This window comes from Pezoporus flaviventris, unplaced genomic scaffold (genome assembly GCF_033815535.1).
Source record: "Pezoporus flaviventris isolate CSIRO_AGI_PZ_B2104156 unplaced genomic scaffold, CSIRO_AGI_Pfla_v1 ptg000041l, whole genome shotgun sequence".
NCBI classification, from domain to species: domain Eukaryota; kingdom Metazoa; phylum Chordata; class Aves; order Psittaciformes; family Psittacidae; genus Pezoporus; species Pezoporus flaviventris.
This window is the reverse complement of record NW_026892589.1, coordinates 6,087,265-6,100,416: the sequence shown is the minus strand read 5'-3', so window position 1 is coordinate 6,100,416 and position 13,152 is coordinate 6,087,265. Positions and strand designations below refer to the sequence as shown.

Sequence of the window (13,152 nt, the reverse complement as noted above, 5' to 3'; positions counted from 1 at the left end):
AATCCTTATTTATTCTTGAGGAGCAGGCTGGTGAGCCCTCGCTTTCGCTTCTCTTTCTGACATACACCCTACACTGGCACTCTCTGCCCTTTATGTTTTGCTTAGTTCCTTGAATTATAACTTTTAGGTTTTCACTTCAACTTTTCCGCTCAGCTTTACCCATCAGTTTCCTACTGTAAACAACTGTTTTGCCTGCTAGATGGCACTGGACATCCACTAGCGCTGGGACTGAAGGCAGATGGCACTGAAGAGCTGTAAGGGCACACGGCCACCCTTTGGTCGTTATTCTATTTACTTTCTGCAATGGCATTTTCTTTGCTCAGATTACTTCATTCCTCATCCACAGCACTGCCCTGCCACTATAACAATTCTGCCCGTGTCCTCTTCCTGTTTTATGATGAGCATAAACGTGCTAGTAGCACTGCTATGGAGGATTGGAGCTGTTTCTGAACCCATCAGTTGGTTGAAAACAATTAAAACCAAGCAGAAGCCCTGAAATTCCTCTGGGTTTCAGCCATTGACTTGATTTGAGTCCAAGTATTTTGCAAGCAATCTGATTTGGGGGGATAAAATTAATTAAACTTTTCTGCCTAAAAGCAGCATTACAGAGCTATTTGTGAATAGATACTAAGGGCTAATATAAGGCTGGTGTGAAATCTGCTTGTTCTTGCATTCTGGTCTGAATTCTTTGTATATCGTTAGGGCAAATATCCTTGGATGTGCCGTGTACAATATATTCATCAACACACCAAAGAGGAAGCTGATGCTTTCATCTGTGCCTGCAGAGCACCCAGCATAACCCACTGTTGCTGTCCTGACTGTGAGCTTCTTTAACTAAATGTTAAAAACCCCACAGTCAAAACAAACTAGAAAACAAAGTTAATCACAGATATCTGCCCAGACACACAAGAGCCTCTTTCTTCAAAGTATCCACTAACCCTCATGAAGATACCCCTTGTGACACAGCATCTGTAACCAGAGTGCCATCATCACCATTGTAGTCCAGTCTGTCACTTGAGAATGCTGTTCTCTGCACCTACATAATGAGTTTGCTTTTCATGTACACAGGCAGATGTCTCAGCCAGTGCCAGATGTGCCCACAGTGGGTGTGATTTCTTGGAACCTGAGGGTGTACCCTCTGTTTGGATGGCAAGTTCTGTGGCTGTGGTTGCTTGGAGACATTACTGGTATCAAGGTATCTGCCTTGCATGCCTGTAGATATTTTCCAGGTAGGTGTGGTCATACTTCTACCTGGCTCATCAGATTCCCCACAGATGTCCATGGATCTAGTGACAGAGCCAGGTCTGCCTTTCTCATTAATTCTTTTTCAACCTTATAATTATCATGTATATATGAAGCTGAATGCAGTGCTGCATCCTACCATATCATTTCTAGGTGCCAGACACCTAATTTCTATCTTTTTTGGTCTCCTCTCCACTAAGAATGTGTCTCTCTCTCCATTTCCTGAGGGATGCTCAAAACTGATCATGCCCAAACCTAGAGAAGATTCAAACAGAAGCAGAGCTTTTCACAGATTAAATCTTGTGCGGCATTTTATGATGTCTCTCCCCTTCCTCCCAACCTTTTTCATTTCCCTCACTCGGAAAAGTTATCACGTGCTGAAATGCTTGTGCCTTGAGCCATTCCTGTGCAACGCCTGGCACCTCTGCTCAACTGTCTGCAGAACGTGGGTTTGAAGTAAGATGCTGGTCTGTGAAGCGGCAGGGGCACGCAGACTGTTCTGCTGACTCCTGCTGGGGTGGTGAGCTTCAGCGGAAGGAAGGAAGATTGAGGGCAGATGGTGGCATTGTTGAGGTCTTGAGATGCCACACAGAGATTCACAAAAGTGACTATTTCTAAACCCAAATGTCTAAACCTGCTTGAAATAACTCTATGATGCATTTTCTCCCTGTTTAGATAACACGGCACAAGGACTTCTGTGTATTTGCCTACCAATTCCTCTGGCACAGCGTGAAGCAAATGGCTACCTACACCTCCCTGGCTATTTGCAAGGCCACTTAGCTTTAAAATACAGCCAAGAGCTGCACCACCAATTTTAAATTAACTTTCCTGGTGGGGGGAAGAGTCTTGAATTGATCCTTATCTACTTCACTGGGTCTTGTGCTGACAGTCCGGTTTGCTGTTCTCACCACTGTTAAAGTGTTCTGCTCTTTATTGGGCGTACTGTGAACAAACCCACCAGTCCAGAACTTTCTGATACGGCTGTTGTGATTTGCCTTATCTTTATTTGCTCCTCAAGCCACTTTGGTAGGGCTGAAAAAACCATGTCATGCAAAAAAACTTTGAACTCTGGATGAGCAACTAGAAAATACCATTATTATCAAGGAAGGAGAGCTTAGGCTGCAGCTGGGGTCCAGCTGAAGTGCAGGGAAACTGCAGGGATCTGCACAGGAAGTGGCTGAGAGTCGCTGGCGTGGAGGCTATTAGGGAATTCTTAGAGATGTGTTAAATGGTAGGCTCAGCTTCACTAATGAATCACCTTGCTCAGGCTACACAGAGTTTTGGTTATAGGTGGCTTTGAGGGCACAGAAGAAAAGAAAACGTCATCTCGCACATGCAGCTAATACAGTGATTCCTACACGGGACAGAGGAAGACCTGAGCATGACAACAATAAAAATGTTTATATGCATCACTCCTGTTACTACAAATTAATTAGCTGTTGAGGGAGAAAGTGCTACAAAGGTATAATTCCGATTTCTGCACAGTTGTACTTTGTGGCAATGGTCAGGAAAATTGAGATGGTATCAGTTCACGTTTTACAAAATAATAGTGTGAGCTTGTGGGCTGTGCACATCCAAATAGCCCCTGCTTGCTCAGTGTGATTACTGATGTGCTTAGAGTTAAGCACGCATAAAAGTCTTTGCAGGACCAGGGATGCAAAACAGAAATAACTTTTCCCCTCGATATCTTTCCAATAGGTAAGCAACTAAAAAAGGAATAAAAGAAAAAAGCACGAACTAAAACTTTAGATTTCTACAGATTCTGTGGGTGCAAAGGCCATGTCTTCATCTGTGCCTTGGGTGGTGCAAAACACACTGTCAGTTCTTAACAAACAGACACGAGCGATAAAAAGCTAATATGCAAATTGACCTATACACGAGGATGTTTTCCTAATTTGTGTGTAAACCTCATTTCGGATTCCAATACATGTCTAATCTGTATCATTTCTCTTAACTCACACTTGAGACATCAGTGACGGGAGAAATAACCTTAACAAATGCCTTTTTCAGTGGTCGGAACCCGGCGGGAGCAGCAGCACTCGGGTGGCCGGAGGTAGGGCTGGGGTCGGGGTGCGGGTGGTGGGGAGGGATGGGGGAAGCCCTGGTCCCTCGGTGGGAACGACCCAGCTCCGCGTCCCTCTCCCAGCCCCGCCGCGGCAACATTTATTGCAAAAGCAGGAAATTGCTTATTACTAAACTAGCTGGCCAGGGAGCGGGAGCCGATGCTGTTCCACCCTGGCAGAGCACTTGCTTAGCTGCTGCTTCCCCTTGTTCCGCTCTTTCTCCTTCTTCTTCTTCCCCCTCTTTCTCTCCTCTCTGCCTCTCTCTCCTCTTCTTTTTTTCATTTTGGCTTCTATTCAAATGTGGGTCAGGGGTGAGCGGCTCCCAACGTCACAAGCTTGCAAGATGGCGCTGGGAGGAAGGCTGTGAGATGAGGAACAGGCTGGTATAAACCGAGAGGACAGGAGAGGGAGAGGAGGAGGAGGAGGAGAGGGGAAGGGGAAGAAAAGCTGCTGCTCCAGATGCAATAAGAAGGTAACGCGGAGCGGGGCGCGGGTCCCGCTCGGCCGGCCGGGCGCTGCCGGGCTCCGCCGTGCAGCCCAGCCCCGCTCCCCGCTCTTTATTCGCAGCCCCGGTCATTTGCCCATCTGCCCGGGGCCGCTCGGGAGAGTCGCCGGGGTGGCGGCGGTGTCCCCTTGTTCCCTGCCCTGCAGCAGCCGTGCCCGGCACCAGCGGTAGCTCCACTGAAAAGAACAGGGGGATCATTTTCTTGTCCCCCTTTACCCCACTCCCCGTGCCCCAGGCCCCCTCCCCTCGCTCTGCCGGCGCGCTGCCCACTTGCTTTCGGGGCTGGGGCGTGCATACGGTGAGCCGGCCACCGTGCCTGCCTGGGGATCGCTAATGCTGGTTATTTGGTTGAAGCGGCTGAAAACTTTCCCCCTCCTCCCGTGCCATTTGTGTGTATGTGTGTGTGTGTGTGTGTGTGTGCGCGGTGCCCCTTCCCCGGCGGCGCTGGGGTCGGGCGGGGGCCGCAGCTGCTGCCCGCGGGGCCGGCGGGCGCGGAGGGGACCGGCGGGGCGGGCAGGCAGCCCCGGAGCGGCAGCAGCCTTCTCCCCATCCCCTCTCGCCCCTGCGAGTGAGCCGTATTTTGTTTTAATTGATTTTACCCCCCGAAAGGAGGGAGCGGAGCCTCGGGGTGCCGGGGGGCGTGTTTGTGCTGGGGATCCGGCCGCATTGTGGCGGAGAGGGCAGGGAAGGGGCTCCCGGGACTCGCATCGCCTCCATCCCCCCCGCAGTCCATCCGCGGGGCCGCTAGGAGACGAGCCAGGCCCGGCATCCCCCAACACCAGCGCCGGCCCCACCAAGCACCCCCTGCCCCACCGGGACCACGGTGAACTTTTGCCCCGGCTCCCCGCTTCCCCGCCGCCCCCCGTGGTCGTTCGCGATCGCGGAGGGAAGGACCCGCCGGCTCCGCTCGCTCTGCCCGTCGCTGCGGGTCTCTGGCTTTTGTTACGGCACCGCTCGGACGCAATGGACGGAGCCGGGATCGCGCACCCTCCCGCGGCCGCGGTCTCCCGGGACCCTGCCCGCCGGCTTTGTGCCCGGGGGCAAGGCGCGCTCCCCGGCCCCGCCAGCCGGGAGCAGAGCTGTGCCCCCCGCTTTAAAATAAAACCAGTTCAATTGTCCGTCCAGGCCGGCACTATGCTGCCGAGGCGCGGTACGCTGTAATTCCGGGAGCCGGGAGGCTGATAGCCGCCCGCGGCTGCCCGGTCCCGGGGGAACGGCGCCGCGGAGCCGGGCCGCGCTCCACATCCCCAGGCGCGCCGGTGCCGGTGCCAGCTCGGCGGCGGGGGAGCCGCGCTTTTTGTTTTGTTTGTTTTTTTTTTTCTGGTTGCATTTAAAAGCAAAGGAAAGCCTGCGGGGAGGGGGTGGGGTGGGGTGGGGGGGTGGAGGCTGTGTGCGCGGTACGCGGGGGAACCCGCGGTGCCCGCAGCGCCCAGCCTGCTCCCCGCCTGCTCCCGGCCCCTTTTGTATAGGACGGAGAAGTCAATTATTGACTCCGCTTGGCCCGGTCCCAGGTGGCGGCTCTAGGGGCACCCCCCGCGCCCCTGTTATCGCGGGTGCCAGCCGCGCTGTACCCGGGGAGCGCGTACGGATACGCGCGGGGAATCGGTGATTGGGAACTTTCTGCTGCCTTTGGAAACTCGGGCAGCCCCGGCGCTTGTTGAGGCGCGGAACTTCGCGTTCAGCATCCGCGAGTGGGGCGGGCGCAACCTTTACATCGAATTGCTGCATTATATATGAGCCCGAGCAGAGGGTTCCGCAAGTCACCCTGGATGTCACTGAGCCGTTAGAATGAATCTGAGAGAGCAGCCAGAAACAAGTTAAGAAGAGCATCAACACTGCATTCTGCTAATAAAATGTCCTTTGGCCAAAACTGGTTTAAATTTGTTGCGGAATGCTGTTTATATTTGAATGGCTCCCATGTTTTTCCACAAATTAAAGGGGAAAACAATATGCAATAGTCACTTTCATTGGAAAATGTCAGAACTATGAGCAGATGTTTGCTGTGCTTGATAAATACACTGTATAAACAGCTAGTATTTCAAGATGACTTACTACTATTTTGTATGACTCAGAACTATTGTATATACTACAGTGGCTCTGGAGAGAAAGCTGTGAATGAGTCCTTAGGATTTCACAGCAAATACATGGGGAAAATGACATATGGAAAGAAAATTGACTTATTTCCACAACTGCAAGTGGCCTCCTTTTGCGCCTTTTCATTAGCAATCTAATCCTAAAAGCATTAGGAGCAATTATTTGCAGTGGTGCCTGACATTCTAGGTCTAATTATTGAAATCAGTTTAACTTTTGATGGTTGACCCATTAGGTCAAATCTGTGTGCCCTTTGTTATATTTATTTAAAAAAAAAAGGAGAAGGGAGGGGGGGATGTCTTCAAACTTGCCACCTGCTACTGACATATCATTTTAGCTCCGGAGGAGATCAGCAGTAAGAATAAGCAACCTCTTACATTTGTTACTTTCCATTCTAACACGGGTAAGGGAACCCTGCGGAAGTGCCTTGTTCTTCTGCGTCCAAAATCCATTGCTTAAGCATGGCAGACTTGCATGGCCGCAGGGGTGTGAGCAGGAAGAATGGGAGAACCCGAGGATATGGCAGGTTTTTTGTACGTCCTGCTTCCCTAATCTATGGGGAATGCAGATGAGATGCACATAGGTAAAAAGGATGGGTTTTCAGTGTTTGGGAAAGAAGCTTCTTCCAAGGATCTGGCAGAGCTCTAAATCTTTAATGCATGAAGAAATAGCTCACGTTAGTATTCACATACGTTGCTGGGCAGAATGACTTATGGATGTGTAGATAGTAATAAGTATTGCAAGATGCTTGAAGCACTTGGTATCACGTGAAACGCTGTAGTGTCAGTGCTGAATTGCTTGGCAGAAGCCAATGTGTGACAAGGAGTCGGGGGAGAGAGGAGAGGAAGAGAAGGTGAGAGGCCTTATTTCAGGAGGGTACCGGTTCAATTTATTTTGATTAGTCATTTAAAACAACTAGAACACAACCTAATGCTAATCACTTTGGCTGTGTAATGGATTGAAACTCTCTAAACCAGCCACCACAGCCCAAAATCGGTGGTCACAACGTGAAATTTGAAGTAGTGAACAGCAGGACTTGCAATGAGAGTTCTCATTTTCTGGCATTTTTACAGCCCGTAGTAATTAAGAACTGTCAAACATAGACTGTGTTGTGCATTGCTTTGACCTTGTATAGAAAATAGTGTGTGGCTATTCTCTGAACTCCTGCTACCTTCTTTGGTGATAGATGTAGGGAAATAGGATAATGTTTGAAAACCAAGGTGCATTTGCCTTCATCGCAGAACTCCTGTTTGTGCTGACTGCAGCATTTAACCCTCTCATCCAGTCTGATGAACATATCGTAGCCTGATAGGTAGAGGGTTTGGTGTGATGAGGATGCCATGTTTTCTCTACTGAAAACCCAGTTTCCCATCCCTTAACCAAACCTGGCTGAGAAAATGTATGAACAAAACTGCAGTTTCTGACAACATTCAGGGAAGAATGTTGCCACAAAGCTTCACTGCAGTGCAGCAGCAAATGTGGAGTGGAAGAAAGCAGAATCACATTTGTGCCATAGCCATTATACTGGCTGCACTGTGACAGGCGAGGCTCAATGGAGAGGGGGACATGCCCACCCTGCTGGGCTTGGAGAAAAATTAACAGGGCTCAGCTGTGGGATTGCCACAACAGAGCATCGTCCCAACCATAAGCAGGAGAACATCTTTTAGAAAATAAAGATGACTTCTCCTTTGGTTTGCTGTGGATTGCTCCAGTGATTAAACATCTAGGGCTGCTTCAATTGGTTTTTATCTTGCTGTAGTATCGGGAACAAGGACAGTGCATTGCAGTCGAGATTTCACTCTGCTGAGCAGTAGCTCGTTGGTAAAGCATCTGCACTGGTTTGTTTAGGTCTTTTTTTAATCAGGGGTGACTGTGTGCTTACTGCTCTCAAAACCAGCAGAAAAAAATGTGAAAAAAGAGTTCCAGAGAGTTGTATTTTCTTGTTCAGTTACGTCTCCAGGTTCCAACAGGATGCCAATTTTAAGCTGGGTTTCTTTCCTTGAAGTGTACACGTATTACAAGCTAGCTGTCCAAACTTGTGAGTTACTCACGCTTGTTTGCAATTCCTGGAAAGAAAATTCACCCTCCAGTGCTGGCTCCCGCAAAACAAGGAAGAACTGAAACAGTGAGGTCAATCCTCAATTTTAAGCTGATATAAAATGGGTTGTTACAATAGCTGTAAGGAGGAGACTACAACACTGCAATAGCTGTACCTGCTCGAAGTGACAGGTGGGAGAAATTCTGTTCTTTTTCATCTGTGTTTGGATGACGGCCCAGTGCTGGCCACAAACTGCAATCCAGGATTAATCCTCACATACTGTTTTCTTTCTATAGATCAGATTTCTCATTTTGTTAATAAGCACAGCCTAGCGTGCACTTCAAGTCAGCTGTTCTGGAGTGGAAGCAACAGGGTTTTGCATTATTGAAATGACGGCTCTCGTGCCTTCCTAGAGCCCGTATTGTTTGACCAGGGCAGGGCGGAGGGTGATCCTTGTAATCACAAATACTAAACAGGGATTCCAGTTACTGATTTTACTTAATGAAAAGGGGAGGGGAATGTTGTTTATCCGCGATTACATACGTACTATGTAACATTTTCAGATGTGCGCACTGTGGATTTGAAGGGGCTAAAGAGTGATCTTTTAAACCAAAAACTTCAAACAGCGGTTTGGAACTAGACCTATTGTGGGAAACTTCCTTCAGCACTGACTCTCTTGCTGATGTGGAAATGACAAACTGCTGTGGTCTCCTGCAGAAAGTGCAGAAAACACATGCACTGACAGCTAAGCTGGGAGAGGAAGGGTCCTAGTCTTCAGCTGGCAATAAGAAGAGTTTAGAGAAGTGCAGGGAGTTTCTTGCTCAACACTGTCATCAGGGGCTGTTCTCCTAGTAAAGAAGAAAACACATGCACTGACAGCTAAGCTGGGAGAGGAAGGGTCCTAGTCTTCAGCTGGCAATAAGAAGAGTTTAGAGAAGTGCAGGGAGTTTCTTGCTCAACACTGTCATCAGGGGCTGTTCTCCTAGTAAAGACAGCCCTGAAAACAGGGTATACTTCTTGCTTCTGTCACTGAATGTTCTGAGAGATCTATGCAGGGACGTGGAACAACTCCCTCTTGTTCTTTCAGCTTTCGATAGTGGATGGAAAAACTTGCCAACGTTTTCCTCACCCAGGTTCTCGATGAAAGGTAGAAAGCGTTTCATGTCAGTATGCTGGCCTGAGGCACTCGCTGTCCTTCAGTCTCTTGGGTGAAGGAAGAGGAGGTAGCTTTCAATAATATATCAGTTTGCCCTATCCACTCCCTTCCCCCTCCAAACCAAACACTGTGCAAGATAAAATTGCCTTCAGTTCAGTCTTCTGCCATGAGTTTTAAGAGATACACTACAGGCTGACTGGGGAAGAGGCCTCATATGGTAAACAACCTCACTCTGCTCTTCATGCTGGGCTAGTCCCATTCATTCCTGGCCTGGTTTAAGATGACAGGGGTGTACAGCAGATTCCTTCCCCTAAATGTGTGCTCATTTCCCGTTGTATAAAGAACCATTCAGTATGTGGATTCAGTTTTCCAGGAGTCACATAAAGACACTGCCATGTAGGACTCTACTTACTGCATTTCCATCTGCTGTCAAGATGCCACCAGCCAGTTTGACAGTTTGGAAACCTTTTCTCTTGCCCGATAAAGAACAGGATGGAGTAATTTGCATTGCCAATTTTAACTGAGAATTGAAATCAGCCAACAAGAAACCTTACTTTAAAGCTTGCTTGTTTGTCTATGTGGTTGTTAGTTACTCTCCAGTGGAAAGACTGGATCTCACTGGTTTTTACCTATTAAAACATGTATGGATGTGCAACTAAAAATAACTTTGAAGTAAATCTGGTATTATTTTCTGCTGATCAGGAGGGCAGGATTTAATGTATTCAAGCTATGATTTAACATGCAAATCAGAAACAAAATTAATATACTATGTTATTGTTTCTGAGAAATGAATCAAACGACTTCTTATATAGCATTAAATTCAATGAAATGCTAAATCTGAGTATACTGAAGTATTAAATAAAAATATTTGGAAAATACTTTCCTCTCAAAATACTTTCTCCTCAAAATACTTCCTGGCAACCTTCCCAGGTCTCTTCCTATGTGACTTACTCTGTAATTCTTATTCAGCTCCATTTTAAATGCAAAGCAAAGGAAATGTTCATTAAGCAAAAGGGAACTGAGTATTTTCTAGCTATGCTCCTCTTCTGTGAGTTTAGAACTAGCAGATGTTAGTCTCTTAACACCTAGTTTTGATTTGGCGGGAAGGAAGCTTTCTTGCCCTTCTGCCCTTCCTCAAATATCAATTGCTGTGTGCAGTCTGAAAGAACTAGTTTTTGAACTAAAACTGAAAAAAACATCTTCTTTGTCCCTTTACAAAAGGCTCCTGATGCAAAAGGTAAGATAAGTGCCCGGGCTGGATGAAACAGTGAAGTAGTGGCTTTCTCTGTTTAGGGGTTGACTTGCCTCAGAACTTCACTACCAAAAAAATATTGAAGACTGACTTAATAAACAAGACCTATTTACAAGCAGGTTTGCTATTATGCCAGGGTGCAGTGAGACATGAACTGATGCTGCTTTTATTTAATGTTATTTACCCTGGAAGGATGAGGTGCTTCGTTATTCCTAGTTTCTGTTTACCCTCTTGAAGTATTCAGAATGATGCTCACGTGGAACTCTTTGCATCAAACTTCTCAAGTCCTTGAAAAAGGCTCTTTGTTAGTTTTCCAGGCAGTTCAAATGCTCTTTGATAATGTGATATTAGTGACGTGATTATGTCTTGTCCTCAGAGAAAAATGTGGATGTCCTTCTAGGCAGGAAAAATATCTACCAAAGTTGTAGATGGCAGAGAATCCACTAAAAATAAAGGTCTGTGCACATCTATGAGTTGTATATAGCCAGAACTGTAGTACCAAAATGCTCAACAAAAGGTATTTTGGCATGAGAGTTGTCATGTAATTCTTCAGGTGTCAGCAGACTGACGTTTGGCTGAGCATGTTTTAAAAGTAATGTAACTTTGGACTCAAAAAGTTTTACCCAGAAAACTTGGTTATAGGTACTTACTGTTATGAATTGGTGCAGTGGTTAAAGGTATGCACACATCTAATACTTCCGGACGAGTGTGTGGTCTAGGGAATTCTGGGTTCAGTTTCTATCACTGATTTAAATTTTCCATGCTTTGGTCATGAAGGAAGTTAAGCAGCTTAAGTTTTCTTCATCTTTAAAGTACAGAGAATACAACGTCCTTGGTTTATCTTGTATATTTATATTATAAATGCTTATACTTAAAAGTCTGCACAATGGGACCCTGACCTCAGCAAGGGCTTGTAAATGCTGTCATCTTACACAGAGTTCTAATACAGCTTCAAAATGGTAAAGCTGCCAAAGGACTAAGGCTTCAGTATTATGCACAACCCACAGTGGGGGAGGAAGAAGAGAGCAGATTGCTCTCCAGTCCTTCAGAAATGCTACATTTCTTAGTCTCCGCTGTACTTTATCAAACCAGGCTTTCAGAATTGTAATGAAAATTGCAACATGCCAACTATAAAAACTATTCACTTTTTGTGACAGCATTGAAAATATTAATGAGACTTTATCCCCCTGCAGCAAACACTGGGGTGTTTTTTGGAGGTCTGGTTTGCTCTGCCAGTTTCTTCCTGGGAATAAATAAATGCCTCTAACTAACCCCTTTCGGGATGCGCAGAGCAGCAGCTTGTCTTTTTTGTCTTTCCTCCCTGGGCTGCGTGGTGCAGCACCGGCGTCCTGCGTGACGAAACAGTCTTGGAAATTCTTGGAAAAGCACTTCCGTTTGCTCTAGGTAAAAACTGTGTTGGCTGCAAACCCAACTCTGCTGTTTACAAGCTGGCAGCATTCTTAAGTGAACTCCAAGAAAAGTGGTTTAATGTATGCGGTTCTGCATATCCGTCCAAGACGCAGAGGTGTTTGAGACTGTTGGCCTGGTATTATGGGTGGTGCCTCTGGAGAAGGAATGTCTTGAGTATTTCCCCAGGTGTGGACCTCTTTTTAGTAGCTGTAGTCAGCTGGCTTATCCCAGTTTGCTGGGTCTCCCAGTGTCTGGTTGCTACTTATAAGTGATGGCTTTAATTACTCTAGTGATACTCCTTAGCTCCTGAGTAAGGGAAAATTGGACCTGAGCACAGAGAGAGGACTGTAAGCCATTACCTTCATTCTGACAATCTACTTTGGTGGCTAAAAGAAAGAGTTGAATATGAGAATTTGTTTGCCACTGATTTGTTGCTTGATTCTGCCTGTGTAAGGACATGGTATTTTGCAGATGGGCTGAATTTCCATTAGCATTTAATGAACAGTAAATAACAGTAGTGGCTGCTATTGTCTAATATTTCACCCTGTTAATTGTGCAAGAGGGTTTCAAGCTGAATGCTGTACTAATAATTCAGTATCCTGTAAGTGGAACCAACTGCAGAGAAAAACTAGTATGTTTGATAGTGCTGTAGTACTGGAAATCACACTGTTATTTAAAAGCTGCATGAGGGTGTAACTAACAATAGAGGACAGTCATGAAAGGAAAATATATTTCAAGGGTCCTGCTGGAACAGTGAACACTGGAGTATGTATTAAAATATTTGCCTATCCAGCAAAGAGGTCCTTTCCACCCCAGGATCTCATAATGCCTTCATAATTACTAATCAGAGATTTACAGCTGTGTCTCTGCCATCTTCATATAACCTTTTTTGAGATGTTTATATGAGTTTCTGAAAGCTGCAGAAGGGTTCTTCCATACAGAACAGAAGCCATGGCCATAGCCAGACAAACCAGCTTCCACTCCCAGTACACGCAAATGACTGATTAAGCACCCCAGTTTCTCTCTTGCACTTGTAACAAATAAACAAAATCTCCCTCTCCCTCCAAATTTTGAGAGTTCATACGAAACGAGACCTGGCTTACCTGACGCCAGCCGTAGTGTTTCAAAAGACTTATCACTAGTTTTCTACCTAATACCCAGAGAATCTAATACCATATGCCAGAGGCTTGGGATGTTCCCCATCCATGAACTGGTTGGACAAGAAAGGGGGAAAGGACTCCAGGTGAGTCCAAGCAAGTTTCCATGTGAATCTACTCTGCCATTATTCAGAATATTTGCCTATTTGCGCTTGCTTCCTCTGTGGTTACGCATGGACCATGGACCTCTGTGTCTGTCTGTAACAGCTAGGGCTGTACCCTCACCAAAAAGCAAAAA

General features: G+C 46.5%; 1 long non-coding RNA gene across 4 annotated transcripts in view; it reads right to left on the bottom strand.

The window, feature by feature from the left end:
• LOC133275580 (uncharacterized) overlaps positions 1-13,152 on the bottom strand; it is a 218,879-nt gene that overhangs the window by 42,933 nt on the left and 162,794 nt on the right. The window contains exon 6 of one of the 4 annotated variants that reach the window (XR_009745601.1): positions 6,307-6,454. The exons of the other annotated variants lie outside the window; for them this stretch is intronic. This is a non-coding gene — a long non-coding RNA (uncharacterized LOC133275580). Of the gene's footprint in view, positions 1-6,306; positions 6,455-13,152 lie in introns of those variants that run through there. 4 annotated transcript variants of the gene reach the window in all.